This window comes from Diabrotica virgifera, chromosome 10, assembly GCF_917563875.1.
Source record: "Diabrotica virgifera virgifera chromosome 10, PGI_DIABVI_V3a".
Classification (NCBI taxonomy): Eukaryota; Metazoa; Arthropoda; class Insecta; order Coleoptera; family Chrysomelidae; genus Diabrotica; species Diabrotica virgifera.
This window is the reverse complement of record NC_065452.1, coordinates 73,851,823-73,875,783: the sequence shown is the minus strand read 5'-3', so window position 1 is coordinate 73,875,783 and position 23,961 is coordinate 73,851,823.

Sequence of the window (23,961 nt, the reverse complement as noted above, 5' to 3'; positions counted from 1 at the left end):
TTTTGTGTTGAGTAATACGTTGTTTCAGCCATTGGCTTGTTTGTCCAATATAGCAACCGTCGCAGCCTAAACACGGTAGTTTATAGATCGTGTTGGTTGTGTACATAGTTGGTGTATGATCTTTTACACGAGAGAATAAACTTTTGTTATTAATACAGCTGTACTTACCAAATCTGATGTTAGAATGTGGTTTAAAAAGAGCCGTAATTTTGTTCGTGAGGTTTTCAATAAAGGGTAATCTTCTGTATTTAAAATCTTGTGGAGCATCTCTATCCAATTGTCCATCATATTCCGAGTTGTAAATTAGTTGTTTTAGTATAGACCTCGGGTAACCGTTGTTGATAAATATGTCAAGTAGTTTGCGTTTATTGGTACTTAAGAACTGGTCATCACATATATGTAGTATTCTATTTTTCATAGCAAGAACTGTACTATATTTCTGGTTTTTGGGGTAGTTGGATGAAAAATTTAAAAATCTTCCGGATGCAGTAGGTTTTTGATACCAATCTAGGATGACGTGATTGTCTTCCGTACGAATTACTTTTGTGTCCAAGAAGGGTACGCTGTTATTAGTTTCTCTTTCAATGGTGAATTGTATCTTACTATTGAAAGAATTGGAAGTGTTTAAGATGGTGTCGACCTGATTAATTGGTACGGAACAGATGATGTCATCGACATATTTATATAGGAAAGGCAGTGTGAATGGAAGGTTGATTATGGTGTTTTCTATTAAATAATCTAAAACAATAAGTGCCAGTATATTGCTTATCGGACTTCCAGGTACATCACGAGATCTTATTAGGGCCAAAGCCACAAATATAGTGACGAACTTTTTGCATCATTCAAAAAACACTCAACCGTCTCACGTAAATATTATGTATAAAAAAACAAAAACTTTTCTTCAATCTCATCCTGAATTGCTTATTTTGGAGTCTAATAAGGGGGGTTGTACTGTTGCCCTTAACAAGGATGACTATATAAGGAAAACTGAGTTACTTCTTAATGACCCTTTGACCTATATACAACTACCTAAAGATCCAACATCATAAATACAAACTTCATTCAACAATATAATAAAAAGACTAAAATCCGAAAAACAACTTACTGATCAACAGGCAAAAGAACTTACTATCTACAATTCGTCCTTTCCAAAACTGTACTGTCTACCAAAAGTACATAAAGAAAATTTCCCTCTACGTCCCATAACTAGCTCAATAAATTCTGTCACTTACAATATATCAAAGTTTTTGTGTAACATCTTACAGAATGCCTTTGAAGATATGACAGATTTTAATGTTAAAGATATGTTCACATTTGTAAATGAGATCAGAGGTACAAAATTGTCTGATAATCATGTATTAATTTCTTTGGATGCAATTTCTCTATTTACTAATATTCCAGAAGACTTAGTATATTCAATTATAGATCTAAAATGGGAACTAATATCATCATACACAATTCTAACTAGAGACAATTTTTTGACGTTGATAAAATTCATTTTTAAAAATACTTACTTTTCATTCAATAACACATTTTATCGTCAAAACTTTGGAACTCCTATGGGTAGTCCGATAAGCAATATACTGGCACTTATTGTTTTAGATTATTTAATAGAAAACACCATAATCAACCTTCCATTCACACTGCCTTTCCTTTATAAATATGTCGATGACATCATCTGTTCCGTACAAATTAATCAGGTCGACACCATCTTAAACATTTTCAATTCTTTCAGTAGTAAGATACAATTCACCATTGAAAGAGAAACTAATAACAGCGTACCGTTCTTGGACACAAAAGTAATTCGTACGGAAGACAAGCACGTCATCCTAGATTGGTATCAAAAACCTACTGCATCAGGAAGATTTTTAAATTTTTCATCCAACCACCCCAAAAACCAGAAATACAGTACAGTTCTTGCTATGAAAAATAGAATACAGTCGAACCCGCTTATTAGAGTACCGCTTATAGGAATATCCCGGTTTAAGGAATAAAATTTTGAGATCCCGGAACATTTCCATTTACTCCTTAATAAATTTAACCGTTTATAGTGATACGTTTTAGTAAAAGAATCCCGCTTTATCTAATAATCCTAAGTTACCAAAAACTTTTTAGGTACAATTTCCCACGAATTTTTATGTTTTCTGGTTTTATAGGACCTGTCGATAATATTTTATTACTTACTTTATTATGGGTACCAATTCTACCTTCTGCCAAACATTTACCGATCGTAAAGTAGGTACCTAATTTTTCAATTGTGTAAACATTCTTATTGCTCACTCACCGCCACGTCGTTGTCTGTCTAGATTTTTAACAGTTGGAAGTCATAAATAACCCTTTGTAATATAATAACCGCTGAAATTTTCTGGAGGGTAAAACCAATGTCAATTTTTTATTTACATATTATAATTTTAGAGCAACAAGTGACTAATATCGTTGATTGAGGTATTGGACCCATATTAATATTTCAATCAACGCTAATATCTTATGTAACAAAACAAATAGTCTCAGATTACCGATTATTTTTCCAGAAAAAAAGTAAGTCTGTTGGATATATGTTAATAAGAAAATATATATGTATACGTATATCTACATATTGCATACATTTCATACTTATTTGTGTAGGTATGCATGCACAGATAATGTAGTTTGGTGTTTTAATAAAATAAGTAATAGTTACACTAGGTACTGTATTATTGACATAAAAAGAAATAGAACCATATACATAATATATGTAGGTACATAACGTATGTATGTACATGTAAATACATACTATGTACATGTACATACAGTATGTACCTCTACAAAGTGTGTTGTACTATTACGACGTATATTCGGTACATATATTTCTGCTAGCCACCACTGATCGGTTATTAGAATATCCCGGTTATAGGAATATTTTTGCTTGGCACGAAGGCTATTCTAATAAGCGGGTTCGACTGTACTACATATATGTGATGACCAGTTCCTAAGTACCAATAAACGCAAACTACTTGACATATTTATCAACAACGGTTACCCGAGGTCTATACTAAAACAACTAATTTACAACTCGGAATATTATGATGGACAATTGGATAGAGATGCTCCACAAGATTTTAAATACAGAAGATTACAAAACCTCACGAACAAAATTACGGCTCCTTTTAAACCACATTCTAACATCAGAATTGGTAAGTACAGCTGTATTAATAACAAAAGTTTATTCTCTCGTGTAAAAGATCATACACCAACTATGTACACAAACCAACACGATCTATAAACTACCGTGTTTAGGCTGCGACGGTTGCTATATTGGACAAACAAGCCAATGGCTGAAACAACGTATTACTCAACACAAAAGTGACTGCCAGAAATATAAAAATACATGCGCTGTAGTCGATCACTGCATCAACACAGGTCATCAGTTTGACTATACCAATGTTGAAATACTACAAACAGTACAACACTATAAAAATAGGCTATTTCTCGAAATATGTTACATCACAAAAACAAAAAATGTAATTAATTATAAGGCTGACACCAACCAACTCAGCAATATATACTGCAATATTCTGCAATCTATTTAATTAAAATTATTGATACAACATTTACCAATTATACTTATTTTATCTATACACATAAACTAGTCATTAATGTATATTTTTTATCGTTTTTATCATTTTGCCTATAGTTAATTTGTTTCATTTTAAAAATGTTAGTCTAATTGTAAGAGTGTGTGACCAATGTTTGTTTGTTTATTTGTCAACAATTCCACATTGTAAGTAGTGTTTTATATAATTTTTTCTTATGTTGCTTATACCTTTGTTTCTTGTAAATTTGTAGTGCACTTCTGATGAAGTCAACAATCAGTTGACGAAGTATTAAGTGACAAAAAAATAGAATTGTTTTAATTCCTGACCGACAGAACCCGAAAAATACCAAAATTTTATTTATATATATATATATATATATATATATATATATAAATATATATTATCCAACATCATTTCATTTTATATATATATATATATATATATATATATATATATATGTTCGGAAAGGTTTCCGAATATCCCGTATATATATATATATATATATATATATATATATATATATATATATATATATATATATATATATATATTGTAAGTTTTTTATGCTTTTTATGTACAATATTTTTTATCATCTTAATTTCATTGTATTTACTAAAACTTTTTTAGCATATCTTGAAGAAGCAAATAAATTTTGCGAAAGCTTGATAATAACTAAGAGTTTTACTTATCCTGCCCCCTGAAATTTATGACTGCAACCTCAAAATTAACAAGATTTTACATAGTGTCAGTCAATATTACCCAACTGCTTTATATATATATATATATATATATATAAATATATATATATATATATATATATATATATATATATATATATATCGGGTGTTCTACAGCATTCGCCGTTTCCCGCATCATATTCGCCATGCTTTTCGGTCACGAATATCTTCCTCGTTGAGTTGTCTACTGTTCATTGCTTTCTCTACATCTTGTATCCATGTTCTCTTCGGTCTGCCTCTTTTTCTTCTCTCGGGTGGTACATACTGGATCATTTTCTTGGGCCATCTTGTTGGTCCCATTCTCTGGACATGCCCGTACCATATTAATCTTTTTTGTTCTATTCTGTCTATAATATCCTTTTCTACTTCCATTCTTTCTTTTATTTCTTCGTTTGGGATATGCTGCAGTTTAGATATTCTGCAGCTTCTTCTAAGCGCGTCCATTTCTAAAGCTTGAAGTCTTTTATTTTGTCGGTCTTTTACTTCCCACACTTCCGAGTTGTACAGGACAATTCCTTCCACGATAGTTTGGTAGATTTTTTTCTTTGTCTGATTTTGCAGTCCTGTACTCCACCAAATGCCATTTAGCTGTTTTATAGCTTTTCTTCCTTGGCTTATTCGATATTCTATATCTTGATCGCATGTGGAGTTTTTGTCAAAAATTGAACCTAGATATTTAAATTCATCACATCCTTTTATGTATTCCCCTTCTAATTCTAAGTCTTCAGTATCACCTCCGACTACAAGGTATTCAGTTTTCTCCATGCTCATTTCCAAACCCCATTTTTGGTACTCCTCTTTCAATTTTCTAATCATGTAACTGGCGTCATCTTTATCAGCAGCAATCACAACTTGGTCGTCAGCAAATAGCAACGTATACAAATAAGAATCTCCTACTGGTATCCCCATTGTTTGGCATTTCCTAGTCCAATATTTTAACACATGTGTAAGGTAAATTTTAAATAAAGTGGGCGACAGACAGCATCCCTGCAAAAGGCCTTTCGAAGTTTCAAAGGTATTTGAAAGTTTCGTTCCAATTTTAATTGCTGTTGTTGCATTAGCATAGAGATCTTTTATTGTTTGGATGTATTTTCTATTTAAAGTGGTTTGTTGTAATACCTCAAACATTTTTCCTCTGGGAACGGTATCGTATGCTTTTTTTAAGTCTACAAATACCATGTGAGTTTCTAGATTTCTAGCAGAACGTTTTTCTAGTAATTGCCTTATGCAGAAAATGTTATCTGTGCATGATCTACCTGCCCTAAATCCACTTTGTTCTTCGGAATCTTGCCACTCCTTTTCTATCCGTTTCTTTATTATTCGTCCGTACAGTCTTCCAACTGAGCTGGTCACACTAATGCCTCTGTAATTATTACAATTTTTTCTACCACCCTTTTTGTATATAGGGGTAGTTATGGAGTTTTTCCACTCAGAGGGCACGCCACTATTGCCTGAAAGGCATCCGTTGAATATTTCAACTAAAATTTCTTTTGCCTGTGTCGTGCTGTGCTTAATGAGTTCAATTGGAATACCTCCGGGACCAGGAGCTTTATTGTTTTTCATTTCTCTTAACGTTAGTTCTAGTTCTCGAATAGTTATATCTTCTAGTTGTTCCAGGTTGTTTGGGGCGATGATGGTTTGCCTTACATATTCCTGTCTATTCTCTTGCAATAGGTTTCTAAAGTATGTTTCCCACTCGTTTACACTTATAAGGGATATCTGGCATCTTTCTTGTACGTTTTGTCTTGTATTTGATATTGTTCTCCAAGCTTCTCTGCTTTTTGTTCCTCCCATAAGAGTGTCTATTTCTTCACATTTCTTCAGCCACATATTTTCTTTGGTTTTAATCACTTCTTTTTTTGTTTCCATTCTTATTCTTGCGTAGGTTTTTCGGTCTTCTGAGCAATTGGTACTGAGCCATTTTTGATATGCTTCTTTTTTTTCCCTCGTCTTTTCTTTTAAAGAATCTGTAAACCAAGGGTGATTAGTGTTATTTGAGGATTTTTCCCCTAACGCTTCGAATGCAGCTTCATGTAAGCACTTTTTTAGCCGATCATATTTTTCATCTGCTGTTCTTGTATTAAACTGTGTATTGGTTATCTTTTGGCTCAGTCTTAATTTAAAAAGAAAGGAGATTGAATTATCTTTCAGTGCGTCGATGTTGTATTTGTACTGAGGCTGGTGTTCTTCTGTAATCTCTTCCTGGGTCTCTTCAATTTTGTTGTTCAAGATATATGGAAAGTATAGATCTGCTCTGAGTAAAAAGTGGTCAGTTCCACATTCTGCACCTCTATAGACTCGTACATCTTTCGTCACAATTGATGATTTCTGCTTCATGATGACGTAATCTATAATCGATTTCAATTGTCGGGTTGGCTGCGTCCATGTGTATTTATGGATGGATCTGTGTTGAAAAAATCCATTCGTTATCCGTAAGGAATACGCTTCACATAGTCCCACAAGTCTTGTTCCGTTGTTGTTAACAGTTTCTTCGCCAAATCTTCCCACAATGTCGTCATTGATCTTTGACCCAGTTCTGGCATTGAAGTCGCCCATCATGATAATCTCTTTTCGGTTGCTGATTTTTGAGATGGTGTCCGCTAGGCTTTCCTCAAATTTATCTTTTACATCCTGGTTTGAATCATCGGTAGGAGCATATACAACAAATATTTCTAATTCTCTGTTATAGAGTTTTAGACCTACTCTTAAAATTCGTTCATTTACGTATTCCCAATCTTTTATACTTTTCTTATATTTCTTGCGTATTGCAAATGATACTCCTGACTTTGCTCTGTTCTCCTTCTTCACTCCGCTGTAGATATGAATGTAGTTTTCCTTTTGTTCCATTCCAGTTCCTTTCTTTTTTGTTTCTGTCAGAGCGCAGATATCTATGCGATTCATTTTTAGTTCTTCAAAAATATTATGTTTTGTAGAGATTCCTTGAATATTCCATGTTCCGAAAATCATCGTCCGTTTCCGTAGCCTGTTTCGTTTTCCGTAAGTTCCATCCTGGATCCGAGGCATAGCGCGTGGATTTGTAACAACTTTAGTATTTTACGGGAATGAGTTGTTAGCCCATCGCCCAACCCCCAACCTGGAGGGCTAGAATTTTCTGTTAGGGTTTTTTCCCTTAGCCGAGATATTCCATTTTTTCAGGCGCTGGAAATTCGCCTTTCACCCTCTTCCGTCTGCTACATAACGCACACCCATTGTACGCTATGCATTGCCCAGCAATCACGACAAGGACGTGGAAGTAGGATTTGTTGATTTTTCTCCTGATACTGTGAGCATCTCCCAAGGCTTTTTGTGTGGCCAAGGCTTCGGCAACCTTAACCACCCCCAGGACTCCTTATCAACCCTTATATCGCAAATATATATATATATATATATATATATATATATATATATATATATATATATGTTACACTTGAAGTTTCCGCGGGAGCTATATGTGCTTTCTGTTGTTTTCCGGGTTTGACTCCGCGTTGAATAATTTTGGTTTTGATAAAAACCATTATTTTGACGACGTTTCGGCAAGATCTCACTTGCCATTGTCAAGTCAGTAACTGACTTGACAATGGCAAGTGAGATCTTGCCGAAACGTCGTCAAAATAATGGTTTTTATCAAAACCAAAATTATTCAACGCGGAGTCAAACCCGGAAAACAACAGAAAGTATATATATATATATAAACTAAAAGGGAGGTTCCCTAGGTTGGCTGTATACCATATAGTTAAAAAACTCTAACAAGAAGTAAAACCACTTCTATGTAAATTGGTATATTTATTAAAACTTAAAAATCCCAATGGATTGAATAAAAATGTCCAATTCAGAACGTTTTCAGACCTATCGGTCCATCATCAGTGAATCTACAATAAAATAAGTAATCCCACTATTAGAATTGAAAGATGGTTGAAATTTTTAAAAGCTAAAAATGTGGTTAGATTACTTACGTGCATACTTGCTAAATAGCCCCAGAACCAAACAATGGTTGAATTTAAAATTCAATTTACATTATTTAAAAATAATATTAAACAGGCTAAACGCCGATGTTACAGGATATTGCCTATGGGAACATGGTGAAACCCTACCAAAACCTCAATCAACCATCTTAGGCCAACTTTGACTATAAAGTGACACTAATGTCTAAGGAACTGTTTGAAGTGACATTGACAGTAGAGAAAAAGGTAGTCGATTTTCAATGTTAATTAACCAAAAGGTCATGACCCACAACAAATGATAAAGATTTTAATATCTGAAAATGTCTAACATTTTAAATCTATTGGTTATTGAAAAGAAATTGTGATATACAAAATTAATTTAGAATATAAGATTATTTATATTGACTGTATACCATAACATTAGATTGATCAAATTGATAGAAAGAAAGTAAGCTGCTGTCAATAAAGATAAAAAGATAAAAATAGATGAAGGTGAGAAAAGAGAAAAATCAATATTAGTTGGAAAGTTATTGTACAAAATGAATAAATTGGTAGGCAATTTAATCTAGTCTATATTGTATTGGTGGTTGTATATGTAAAAGGAAAATATTGTTATTTAAAAATGCAAGTTTTTGTAAATAATGGATTTGAGTTAGGATACAGTCAAATAATTAAAAGTGTGTAATATGTGAATGAAAAAGAATTGTAATTATTATGAGATGGTTTATTTTTTAATTTTATTTCAAAAGTTTTGAGAGAATTCTTGTGACAAAGTGTTGGTATGGGAAATTAGAGATAAAGTAATGTATGATTATAGCTGTTAAGTCCAGTTGATACAAAAATGAAATTAAAATGAAAATAATATTGAAAGTGTACTGAATAAAATAAAACCAAAGTAAGAAAAAGAATATAGATATAATTTAATTGTAATGATAATGGATCTGAATGTGAGAACTGAAATCAAGTGAATGGATGTTAGTTGGAGAGGTAAAAGTTTTCTTGGAAAAGGTCAAAGACAAAAAGCAGAGGGCTGTGGTGTAAGGTATAAAGACAAGAATTTTAAGGGAAAGAGAGGGATAAAGAAAAGATGAGGTGTGGAATTAAACTGAACGAAGTAATGAAATGAAAAAGAAGTAAAAAGATAGTAGGGTGAATTAATGAGGTGATGGTTAATAGGGTTCAATAGTTAATAATGTTATTCGGGTAAAGGAGTTTGGAAGCAGTGAAGGAAAGAGGAAATTTTGAAAAAGAAGAGAGAGTAAGTTGAAAGAGAAAGAATAGGATAAAAAGAGGAAGTTGAAAAAATAGGAATTATGAGAATAATTGGCGGTGAATGGGGACAAAGTTGCGGTTAAGGGATGTTTGTCTATTGACACAGTTGGGACTCTTCTTCATGTCCTTGCCAATCTCCAAATCTTCGTATAAGTCTAAACGGAGTGTATTGTTTTGTTGAATATTGTGTATCAACTGGACACCTTCAGGAATCTTAAGTTCATGTTTATTGACTTTTAAATGGTGTGAAAAGGCAGAAGTGGTATCTCTCTTGCTGTGTTCAGCAGATCGGGTAGAAAGGGATCTGTAAGTTCTGCCGATGTAGGTGGCATCACAATCTGAACAAGAGAGTCTGTATACCCCACTCCGGTTCATATAATGGATAGGATCTTTGGTATTAGTTAAACTTTTGCTGAGAGTGTTATTAACTTTGAAAGATATTTTTATGTTGTCACAAGAATTTGAAATGATATGTTTGACTCTTTCAGATAATTTGGAGTTATTGAATGGTAAGGAGGCATAGATGGGAGTAGTTGTGGATGATGTAGAGAAAGCAGATTGTTGTAGTAATTTGAGTTCTCTTTTTTGTTGAAGTTTAGTGATAATGTCTGGGTCATAACCATTGTTGACTGCAATCTGTTTGATAATATTCAACTCTTTGTTGAATTCAGTTACGGATAAAGGAATAGAGTTTAATCTATGTATAAAACTGCGAAGTTTTTTGTTTCGAAGATGAAAACCAACTTAAAGCAATTTACTGAATTCTTTTCTGAATTTGAAGCACCATATACTAAAATTCCATCAAATCCACTCACCCCCAGGTTATACGGTTTACCAAAGATACACAAAGTTGACATTCCTATTCGTCCCGTTGTCAGCTTCATTAACACTCCAGTTTCTATTTTATCTAAATTCATTCTTAACACCATTAAAAACTTTATTAACTTTACCCCACAGTTTACTGTTTTGAATTCTCGCCAATTAGTTGAAAAACTTCAACTTGTCAATCTTAATCCAAATATTGTTATGCTTTCTTTTGATGTTAGCAATTTATTTACTTCAGTACCAAAAAATGAATCGATTAGTCTGGTTAATTCACTCCTCTTAAATAATTCTGTCACTTCCACCACCACTTCGTCTATTATAAACATTCTCAAAATTTGTCTATCTCAAGATTACTTTGTTTTTAATAACAACTTTTATCAACAACCTGACGGTTTAGCAATGGGTAGTTGCTTATCCCCTTTCTTAGCTGATGTTTTTATGGATCACTTAGAATCCAACTATATCATAAAAAATCCAGAGATCTTACACTGGTTCCGTTATGTTGATGACATTTTAGTCCTCATTTCTGGTAACTCTGATTCAGCTCACAACTTACTTCACAAAATAAATCAAATCCATCCTAATATCACCTTTACCATGGAACTAGAATCTTCTAACTCCATTAACTTTCTGGATTTATCTATTACCAGACTACATGACCACTTCAACTTTGGTATCTACCGTAAACCAACACAGACAGATCATGTTATCCATTCTACTTCTAATCACCCTTTATCATATAAACTCTCTGCTTTTCGCAGTTTTATACATAGATTAAACTCTATTCCTTTATCCGTAACTGAATTCAACAAAGAGTTGAATATTATCAAACAGATTGCAGTCAACAATGGTTATGACCCAGACATTATCACTAAACTTCAACAAAAAAGAGAACTCAAATTACTACAACAATCTGCTTTCTCTACATCATCCACAACTACTCCCATCTATGCCTCCTTACCATTCAATAACTCCAAATTATCTGAAAGAGTCAAACATATCATTTCAAATTCTTGTGACAACATAAAAATATCTTTCAAAGTTAATAACACTCTCAGCAAAAGTTTAACTAATACCAAAGATCCTATCCATTATATGAACCGGAGTGGGGTATACAGACTCTCTTGTTCAGATTGTGATGCCACCTACATCGGCAGAACTTACAGATCCCTTTCTACCCGATCTGCTGAACACAGCAAGAGAGATACCACTTCTGCCTTTTCACACCATTTAAAAGTCAATAAACATGAACTTAAGATTCCTGAAGGTGTCCAGTTGATACACAATATTCAACAAAACAATACACTCCGTTTAGACTTATACGAAGATTTGGAGATTGGCAAGGACATGAAGAAGAGTCCCAACTGTGTCAATAGACAAACATCCCTTAACCGCAACTTTGTCCCCATTCACCGCCAATTATTCTCATAATTCCTATTTTTTCAACTTCCTCTTTTTATCCTATTCTTTCTCTTTCAACTTACTCTCTCTTCTTTTTCAAAATTTCCTCTTTCCTTCACTGCTTCCAAACTCCTTTACCCGAATAACATTATTAACTATTGAACCCTATTAACCATCACCTCATTAATTCACCCTACTATCTTTTTACTTCTTTTTCATTTCATTACTTCGTTCAGTTTAATTCCACACCTCATCTTTTCTTTATCCCTCTCTTTCCCTTAAAATTCTTGTCTTTATACCTTACACCACAGCCCTCTGCTTTTTGTCTTTGACCTTTTCCAAGAAAACTTTTACCTCTCCAACTAACATCCATTCACTTGATTTCAGTTCTCACATTCAGATCCATTATCATTACAATTAAATTATATCTATATTCTTTTTCTTACTTTGGTTTTATTTTATTCAGTACACTTTCAATATTATTTTCATTTTAATTTCATTTTTGTATCAACTGGACTTAACAGCTATAATCATACATTACTTTATCTCTAATTTCCCATACCAACACTTTGTCACAAGAATTCTCTCAAAACTTTTGAAATAAAATTAAAAAATAAACCATCTCATAATAATTACAATTCTTTTTCATTCACATATTACACACTTTTAATTATTTGACTGTATCCTAACTCAAATCCATTATTTACAAAAACTTGCATTTTTAAATAACAATATTTTCCTTTTACATATACAACCACCAATACAATATAGACTAGATTAAATTGCCTACCAATTTATTCATTTTGTACAATAACTTTCCAACTAATATTGATTTTTCTCTTTTCTCACCTTCATCTATTTTTATCTTTTTATCTTTATTGACAGCAGCTTACTTTCTTTCTATCAATTTGATCAATCTAATGTTATGGTATACAGTCAATATAAATAATCTTATATTCTAAATTAATTTTGTATATCACAATTTCTTTTCAATAACCAATAGATTTAAAATGTTAGACATTTTCAGATATTAAAATCTTTATCATTTGTTGTGGGTCATGACCTTTTGGTTAATTAACATTGAAAATCGACTACCTTTTTCTCTACTGTCAATGTCACTTCAAACAGTTCCTTAGACATTAGTGTCACTTTATAGTCAAAGTTGGCCTAAGATGGTTGATTGAGGTTTTGGTAGGGTTTCACCATGTTCCCATAGGCAATATCCTGTAACATCGGCGTTTAGCCTGTTTAATATTATTTTTAAATAATGTAAATTGAATTTTAAATTCAACCATTGTTTGGTTCTGGGGCTATTTAGCAAGTATGCACGTAAGTAATCTAACCACATTTTTAGCTTTTAAAAATTTCAACCATCTTTCAATTCTAATAGTGGGATTACTTATTTTATTGTAGATTCACTGATGATGGACCGATAGGTCTGAAAACGTTCTGAATTGGACATTTTTATTCAATCCATTGGGATTTTTAAGTTTTAATAAATATACCAATTTACATAGAAGTGGTTTTACTTCTTGTTAGAGTTTTTTAACAATATGGTATACAGCCAACCTAGGGAACCTCCCTTTTAGTTTATATATGACAGTATGGTCAACTTGGCGCTACAATACTTGCGATTAGCCACACAACGGAGCAACATAAAGCTGGACATATGGTTCATTTCAAGATGTTTACATCATAAAGTCTTCCCAACATTTTGTAGAGTTAGAACATCCAATAATGTACATCCTAACATCAGGACCTCCATGCAGATTAAACTCATGAAGAAAGAGATTTGTAAACATTACAGTAAACTCAACTACATAGAATGTAAGCTAAAGGTAACATATGATTCTCTACTTGAAACTTTACAATTTATTAATCTTAATTCTTTTATGTCAGACGTTCAGGATAAGGTAGATCATTCACATTCAGTTAAATTTAATAGAGTCAATAATAAATTAAAACACTTAATCAACAATAAGATTAGACTTGATCAACAAAAAGCTTCTCGTAATAAAAATTATTCCAATTTTCGATTCCACCCAAGAATCAAAAATCTCTCAAATGTCCAATTTTCTGATGACGAATTAAAACTCTTAAACCTCGGCCTCAAACACTCCATTCCTAGCAATTTATCTATCAAAGATCTTGAGAGTCTTTCCATAGAGACCGACATGGTTATTCAGAATCTTTCCATTTCACTCACACAAAAAACTTCAATCAGAAACTCTTGCATCCAAACTATCAACAAATTCAAAACTAAACTTCTTTCCAACAATAACTCCTCTCTTACCAACATCAGTTCCCCTTCTACTTCTACACAAACTTCTTCATCTCTCTCTTTTCCCAATTTCTCATATAATAAGTCTAAATCCCTTCTCTCCACACTCAAATCTATCAAAAATAAGATCCAAAACCACCACCTCATCTTCAGCAAAGCAGATAAGGGTAACTGCCTTGTTATTTTAGACCAACAATTATACATTGACAAAGTCACCTCTTTCCTAGACAACAATAACTTTACTTTGCTTCCTGTTGATCCCTCTAAATCTTTTGTTTCGAAGATGAAAACCAACTTAAAGCAATTTACTGAATTCTTTTCTGAATTTGAAGCACCATATACTAAAATTCCATCAAATCCACTCACCCCCAGGTTATACGGTTTACCAAAGATACACAAAGTTGACATTCCTATTCGTCCCGTTGTCAGCTTCATTAACACTCCAGTTTCTATTTTATCTAAATTCATTCTTAACACCATTAAAAACTTTATTAACTTTACCCCACAGTTTACTGTTTTGAATTCTCGCCAATTAGTTGAAAAACTTCAACTTGTCAATCTTAATCCAAATATTGTTATGCTTTCTTTTGATGTTAGCAATTTATTTACTTCAGTACCAAAAAATGAATCGATTAGTCTGGTTAATTCACTCCTCTTAAATAATTCTGTCACTTCCACCACCACTTCGTCTATTATAAACATTCTCAAAATTTGTCTATCTCAAGATTACTTTGTTTTTAATAACAACTTTTATCAACAACCTGACGGTTTAGCAATGGGTAGTTGCTTATCCCCTTTCTTAGCTGATGTTTTTATGGATCACTTAGAATCCAACTATATCATAAAAAATCCAGAGATCTTACACTGGTTCCGTTATGTTGATGACATTTTAGTCCTCATTTCTGGTAACTCTGATTCAGCTCACAACTTACTTCACAAAATAAATCAAATCCATCCTAATATCACCTTTACCATGGAACTAGAATCTTCTAACTCCATTAACTTTCTGGATTTATCTATTACCAGACTACATGACCACTTCAACTTTGGTATCTACCGTAAACCAACACAGACAGATCATGTTATCCATTCTACTTCTAATCACCCTTTATCATATAAACTCTCTGCTTTTCGCAGTTTTATACATAGATTAAACTCTATTCCTTTATCCGTAACTGAATTCAACAAAGAGTTGAATATTATCAAACAGATTGCAGTCAACAATGGTTATGACCCAGACATTATCACTAAACTTCAACAAAAAAGATAACTCAAATTACTACAACAATCTGCTTTCTCTACATCATCCACAACTACTCCCATCTATGCCTCCTTACCATTCAATAACTCCAAATTATCTGAAAGAGTCAAACATATCATTTCAAATTCTTGTGACAACATAAAAATATCTTTCAAAGTTAATAACACTCTCAGCAAAAGTTTAACTAATACCAAAGATCCTATCCATTATATGAACCGGAGTGGGGTATACAGACTCTCTTGTTCAGATTGTGATGCCACCTACATCGGCAGAACTTACAGATCCCTTTCTACCCGATCTGCTGAACACAGCAAGAGAGATACCACTTCTGCCTTTTCACACCATTTAAAAGTCAATAAACATGAACTTAAGATTCCTGAAGGTGTCCAGTTGATACACAATATTCAACAAAACAATACACTCCGTTTAGACTTATACGAAGATTTGGAGATTGGCAAGGACATGAAGAAGAGTCCCAACTGTGTCAATAGACAAACATCCCTTAACCGCAACTTTGTCCCCATTCACCGCCAATTATTCTCATAATTCCTATTTTTTCAACTTCCTCTTTTTATCCTATTCTTTCTCTTTCAACTTACTCTCTCTTCTTTTTCAAAATTTCCTCTTTCCTTCACTGCTTCCAAACTCCTTTACCCGAATAACATTATTAACTATTGAACCCTATTAACCATCACCTCATTAATTCACCCTACTATCTTTTTACTTCTTTTTCATTTCATTACTTCGTTCAGTTTAATTCCACACCTCATCTTTTCTTTATCCCTCTCTTTCCCTTAAAATTCTTGTCTTTATACCTTACACCACAGCCCTCTGCTTTTTGTCTTTGACCTTTTCCAAGAAAACTTTTACCTCTCCAACTAACATCCATTCACTTGATTTCAGTTCTCACATTCAGATCCATTATCATTACAATTAAATTATATCTATATTCTTTTTCTTACTTTGGTTTTATTTTATTCAGTACACTTTCAATATTATTTTCATTTTAATTTCATTTTTGTATCAACTGGACTTAACAGCTATAATCATACATTACTTTATCTCTAATTTCCCATACCAACACTTTGTCACAAGAATTCTCTCAAAACTTTTGAAATAAAATTAAAAAATAAACCATCTCATAATAATTACAATTCTTTTTCATTCACATATTACACACTTTTAATTATTTGACTGTATCCTAACTCAAATCCATTATTTACAAAAACTTGCATTTTTAAATAACAATATTTTCCTTTTACATATACAACCACCAATACAATATAGACTAGATTAAATTGCCTACCAATTTATTCATTTTGTACAATAACTTTCCAACTAATATTGATTTTTCTCTTTTCTCACCTTCATCTATTTTTATCTTTTTATCTTTATTGACAGCAGCTTACTTTCTTTCTATCAATTTGATCAATCTAATGTTATGATATACAGTCAATATAAATAATCTTATATTCTAAATTAATTTTGTATATCACAATTTCTTTTCAATAACCAATAGATTTAAAATGTTAGACATTTTCAGATATTAAAATCTTTATCATTTGTTGTGGGTCATGACCTTTTGGTTAATTAACATTGAAAATCGACTACCTTTTTCTCTACTGTCAATGTCACTTCAAACAGTTCCTTAGACATTAGTGTCACTTTATAGTCAAAGTTGGCCTAAGATGGTTGATTGAGGTTTTGGTAGGGTTTCACCATGTTCCCATAGGCAATATCCTGTAACATCGGCGTTTAGCCTGTTTAATATTATTTTTAAATAATGTAAATTGAATTTTAAATTCAACCATTGTTTGGTTCTGGGGCTATTTAGCAAGTATGCACGTAAGTAATCTAACCACATTTTTAGCTTTTAAAAATTTCAACCATCTTTCAATTCTAATAGTGGGATTACTTATTTTATTGTAGATTCACTGATGATGGACCGATAGGTCTGAAAACGTTCTGAATTGGACATTTTTATTCAATCCATTGGGATTTTTAAGTTTTAATAAATATACCAATTTACATAGAAGTGGTTTTACTTCTTGTTAGAGTTTTATATATATATATATATATATATATATATATATATATATATATATATATATATATATATATACAAAATATGCATAAGATGGAATGCAACCACAGACACGTGTTTCTGACTTATTAGTCGTCATCAGTATGGTATAGCCAAACAGGAGCAACGCAACCAATTTGTGGCTGTAATGTTAGAAGACCCTCAGGATTCGAGAGCAACAACTAACACATCCACGGAGGAAGGTACAGCTACATGAGGAAAGCAATGCCAAACGTTTAAAACGTTTTAAAATCAAACAAGGAGAGGTTAACGCGAGTTTATAGATATCGGCATGGCTCGCAACAATGAAAATACAAAATATGCATAAGATGGAATGCAACCACAGACACGTGTTTCTGACTTATTAGCCGTCATCAGTATGGTATAGCCAAACAGGAGCAACGCAACCAATTTGTGGCTGTAATGTTAGAAGACCCTCAGGATTCGAGAGCAACAACTAACACATCCACGGAGGAAGGTACAGCTACCTGAGGAAAGCAATGCCAAACGTTTAAAACGTTTTAAAATCAAACAAGGAGAGGTTAACGCGAGTTTATAGATATCGGCATGGCTCGCAACAATGAAAATACAAAATATGCATAAGATGGAATGCAACCACAGACACGTGTTTCTGACTTATTAGTCGTCATCAGTATGGTATAGCCAAACAGGAGCAACGCAACCAATTTGTGGCTGTAATGTTAGAAGACCCTCAGGATTCGAGAGCAACAACTAACACATCCACGGAGGAAGGTACAGCTACCTGAGGAAAGCAATGCCAAACGTTTAAAACGTTTTAAAATCAAACAAGGAGAGGTTAACGCGAGTTTATAGATATCGGCATGGCTCGCAACAATGAAAATACAAAATATGCATAAGATGGAATGCAACCACAGACACGTGTTTCTGACTTATTAGTCGTCATCAGTATGGTATAGCCAAACAGGAGCAACGCAACCAATTTGTGGCTGTAATGTTAGAAGACCCTCAGGATTCGAGAGCAACAACTAACACATCCACGGAGGAAGGTACAGCTACCTGAGGAAAGCAATGCCAAACGTTTAAAACGTTTTAAAATCAAACAAGGAGAGGTTAACGCGAGTTTATAGATATCGGCATGGCTCGCAACAATGAAAATACAAAATATGCATAAGATGGAATGCAACCACAGACACGTGTTTCTGACTTATTAGTCGTCATCAGTATGGTATAGCCAAACAGGAGCAACGCAACCAATTTGTGGCTGTAATGTTAGAAGACCCTCAGGATTCGAGAGCAACAACTAACACATCCACGGAGGAAGGTACAGCTACCTGAGGAAAGCAATGCCAAACGTTTAAAACGTTTTAAAATCAAACAAGGAGAGGTTAACGCGAGTTTATAGATATCGGCATGGCTCGCAACAATGAAAATACAAAATATGCATAAGATGGAATGCAACCACAGACACGTGTTTCTGACTTATTAGTCGTCATCAGTATGGTATAGCCAAACAGGAGCAACGCAACCAATTTGTGGCTGTAATGTTAGAAGACCCTCAGGATTCGAGAGCAACAACTAACACATCCACGGAGGAAGGTACAGCTACCTGAGGAAAGCAATGCCAAACGTTTAAAACGTTTTAAAATCAAACAAGGAGAGGTTAACGCGAGTTTATAGATATCGGCATGGCTCGCAACAATGAAAATACAAAATATGCATAAGATGGAATGCAACCACAGACACGTGTTTCTGACTTATTAGTCGTCATCAGTATGGTATAGGCCACAAATTGGTTGCGTTGCTCCTGTTTGGCTATACCATACTGATGACGACTAATAAGTCAGAAACACGTGTCTGTGGTTGCATTCCATCTTATGCATATTTTGTATTTTCATTGTTGCGAGCCATGCCGATATCTATAAACTCGCGTTAACCTCTCCTTGTTTGATTTTAAAACGTTTTAAACGTTTGGCATTGCTTTCCTCAGGTAGCTGTACCTTCCTCCGTGGATGTGTTAGTTGTTGCTCTCGAATCCTGAGGGTCTTCTAACATTACAGCCACAAATTGGTTGCGTTGCTCCTGTTTGGCTATACCATACTGATGACGACTAATAAGTCAGAAACACGTGTCTGTGGTTGCATTCCATCTTATGCATATTTTGTATTTTCATTGTTGCGAGCCATGCCGATATCTATAAACTCGCGTTAACCTCTCCTTGTTTGATTTTAAAACGTTTTAAACGTTTGGCATTGCTTTCCTCAGGTAGCTGTACCTTCCTCCGTGGATGTGTTAGTTGTTGCTCTCGAATCCTGAGGGTCTTCTAACATTACAGCCACAAATTGGTTGCGTTGCTCCTGTTTGGCTATACCATACTGATGACGACTAATAAGTCAGAAACACGTGTCTGTGGTTGCATTCCATCTTATGCATATTTTGTATTTTCATTGTTGCGAGCCATGCCGATATCTATAAACTCGCGTTAACCTCTCCTTGTTTGATTTTAAAACGTTTTAAACGTTTGGCATTGCTTTCCTCAGGTAGCTGTACCTTCCTCCGTGGATGTGTTAGTTGTTGCTCTCGAATCCTGAGGGTCTTCTAACATTACAGCCACAAATTGGTTGCGTTGCTCCTGTTTGGCTATACCATACTGATGACGACTAATAAGTCAGAAACACGTGTCTGTGGTTGCATTCCATCTTATGCATATTTTGTATTTTCATTGTTGCGAGCCATGCCGATATCTATAAACTCGCGTTAACCTCTCCTTGTTTGATTTTAAAACGTTTTAAACGTTTGGCATTGCTTTCCTCAGGTAGCTGTACCTTCCTCCGTGGATGTGTTAGTTGTTGCTCTCGAATCCTGAGGGTCTTCTAACATTACAGCCACAAATTGGTTGCGTTGCTCCTGTTTGGCTATACCATACTGATGACGACTAATAAGTCAGAAACACGTGTCTGTGGTTGCATTCCATCTTATGCATATTTTGTATTTTCATTGTTGCGAGCCATGCCGATATCTATAAACTCGCGTTAACCTCTCCTTGTTTGATTTTAAAACGTTTTAAACGTTTGGCATTGCTTTCCTCAGGTAGCTGTACCTTCTTCCGTGGATGTGTTAGTTGTTGCTCTCGAATCCTGAGGGTCTTCTAACATTACAGCCACAAATTGGTTGCGTTGCTCCTGTTTGGCTATACCATACTGATGACGACTAATAAGTCAGAAACACGTGTCTGTGGTTGCATTCCATCTTATGCATATTTTGTATTTTCATTGTTGCGAGCCATGCCGATATCTATAAACTCGCGTTAACCTCTCCTTGTTTGATTTTAAAACGTTTTAAACGTTTGGCATTGCTTTCCTCAGGTAGCTGTACCTTCCTCCGTGGATGTGTTAGTTGTTGCTCTCGAATCCTGAGGGTCTTCTAACATTACAGCCACAAATTGGTTGCGTTGCTCCTGTTTGGCTATACCATACTGATGACGACTAATAAGTCAGAAACACGTGTCTGTGGTTGCATTCCATCTTATGCATATTTTGTATTTTCATTGTTGCGAGCCATGCCGATATCTATAAACTCGCGTTAACCTCTCCTTGTTTGATTTTAAAACGTTTTAAACGTTTGGCATTGCTTTCCTCAGGTAGCTGTACCTTCCTCCGTGGATGTGTTAGTTGTTGCTCTCGAATCCTGAGGGTCTTCTAACATTACAGCCACAAATTGGTTGCGTTGCTCCTGTTTGGCTATACCATACTGATGACGACTAATAAGTCAGAAACACGTGTCTGTGGTTGCATTCCATCTTATGCATATTTTGTATTTTCATTGTTGCGAGCCATGCCGATATCTATAAACTCGCGTTAACCTCTCCTTGTTTGATTTTAAAACGTTTTAAACGTTTGGCATTGCTTTCCTCAGGTAGCTGTACCTTCCTCCGTGGATGTGTTAGTTGTTGCTCTCGAATCCTGAGGGTCTTCTAACATTACAGCCACAAATTGGTTGCGTTGCTCCTGTTTGGCTATACCATACTGATGACGACTAATAAGTCAGAAACACGTGTCTGTGGTTGCATTCCATCTTATGCATATTTTGTATTTTCATTGTTGCGAGCCATGCCGATATCTATAAACTCGCGTTAACCTCTCCTTGTTATATATATATATATATATATATATATATATATATATATATATATATATATATATATATATATATATATATATATATATATATATATATATGAAACTTAAAGCTAAAATCAATATCAACAAAAGAATTAATATTAAAATTAAACTCACCAGGCTTCCGGGTTGAACCGCCTCGTTGGTTTCTAGGCCGAGCTTTCGACGTCCTCTCTGACGTCATCTTCAGGGCTTCCGGGGTCTCAGTCTCCTGAGGCTCCAGACACTACACTCACTACTCACTACTTCACTACTCACTGCAATACTGTTGTTGCTGACGCTGGGGCGGTCATTTATACCGTAGACTGGTGTGACTGACGTGGCTGTCGATGACGTGGCGGAGTGGGAATTAGCGCGAAGACGATTTGGAGAGGCGCGAAGATTTTTGACGGCGGGAATTGTATTTGTAGATGGAGCGGACGATGTTTTCTTTAGGAGGGGTCTCCAAGTCGAAGGTAAACGGATGCCGTCATCTCTTTTATTGAGACAATTTGGCCGTTTTTCGATTTCTATGGCTTCTCGGATAATTCTTTGTTTATAGAAGCGGATGGGGGCTACGGTTCTGGAGTGTTCAAAGTCAATTTTGTGACCTGTATGAAGATGGTGTTGGCCTAGGGCTGAAACTGAATCGGAATTGCGAACAGATATGGAATGTTCATAAATCCTATTTTGGATTCTACGATTGGTTTGTCCTATGTAAGATCGGGGGCAGTCTGCACAAGGAATTTCATAAACTCCGTGTTGTTCATTTGGAATGTTGTCTTTGACGGATCGGACAAGAGATGAAAGTTTTTGTTGGGGGGTAAATACTGTTTTTATTCCTCGTGGTTTAAGAATTCTGTCGATTTTGTCAGTAACACCTTTGATATAGGGAAGAAAAGCTTTCGTATGATCAGGATCTGACTCTTTGGGTTGTGATTGAGCGGGAGATTGAAGTTTATGGATGCTCCTATCGATGTGATTTTCGCGGTAACCGTTTTGGATGAGGGCTTGTTTTAAAGAAGAGAGTTCAGTAGATCTACTTGCATCATCGGAAAGACGGATTGATCTGGAGACAAGAGTATTAATGACTGAATTAATTTGAGAAGGTGGGTGATGAGAGTTGCCATGCAAGTAGCGGTTGGTATGGGTGGGTTTTCGATAAACAGAGTGATGAAAACCTTGTGATTGGTTCTTCTTAATAAGAACGTCGAGAAACGGTAAGGATGAGTCAGTCTCCATCTCCATCGTGAACTGGATACTGGGATGTATACCATTCAGATGGGTCTGAAAAGACGCTAAAGCATCCCTGCCGTGGGGCCAAATGACGAATGTATCGTCAACATATCGTAGCCAACATGTGGGTTTGAGCGTAGATGTGGATAGTGCTCGGGTCTCAAAATCTTCCATAAAGATATTAGCAATTACTGGAGAGAGTGGTGAGCCCATTGGGGCACCATTTATTTGTCTGTAGAATTGATTTTGGAAGATGAAATAAGTGTTGGACATGCAATGTTTAATGAGAGATAAGTGGTCTTGCTGGATACTGTGATTCGTTTCCAGAATATTTAGGGTGTCCAGAATATATATATATATATATATATATATATATATATATATATATATATATATATATATATATATATATATATATGTTATTGATATTTTCCTCTTATTATTTCTTGTAAATATTATAGGATCCGAGAAACTTAAAATAATAGGAAATAAATTCAACATTTCAACAACACTTAACACAACACACACATTGAGATCTATTTTATCTAAAACTAAACCTAACAATGAACAAGAAATGACAAATAATTGTATTTATAAAATACCTTGTGAATGCGAACACTTTTATTTAGGTGAAACATCAAGACCATTAAAGGTTAGAATAACTGAACATCAGTCTTATATTAAAAATAGAAAATTTGATAGATCTCAGATATGTCAACACGCATGGGATAACTAACATAGAGTTCAGTGGAAAGATTCAAGTATGGTCCTGAAAGAAACAGATAGTAAAAAGAGAAAAATTAAAGAAACGGCTCTAATTGTGCTAAATGAAACCAATTATATCGCAAATTCCTCAGTAGAATGCAGTAGAATGTGGTTACCCATTTCAAAACAGGAGGTCAATGGAAAGAAAATACAAAGATTAGTAAGTAAATAATATATCGAGGATAGTACGTAATTTAAATTTTAGTATTATTTATATATTCTATGTATTATTAATATTAGTTATAATTTAAAATAACATACATTAAAGTCAGAATTTGGTGTTAGTTTTGAGAGTAAACTTAATGTAAGACCAAATACTTACAATGTCGGGATAGTATCCTGAGGTTTTTTCCTGGTTTTTCCTCGTGATTTACTATGGAATCACTAACACGAGAATTTTACTGTCACCATTACATGTGGTTGTCTCTTTAAAGGCAGATCACATGCT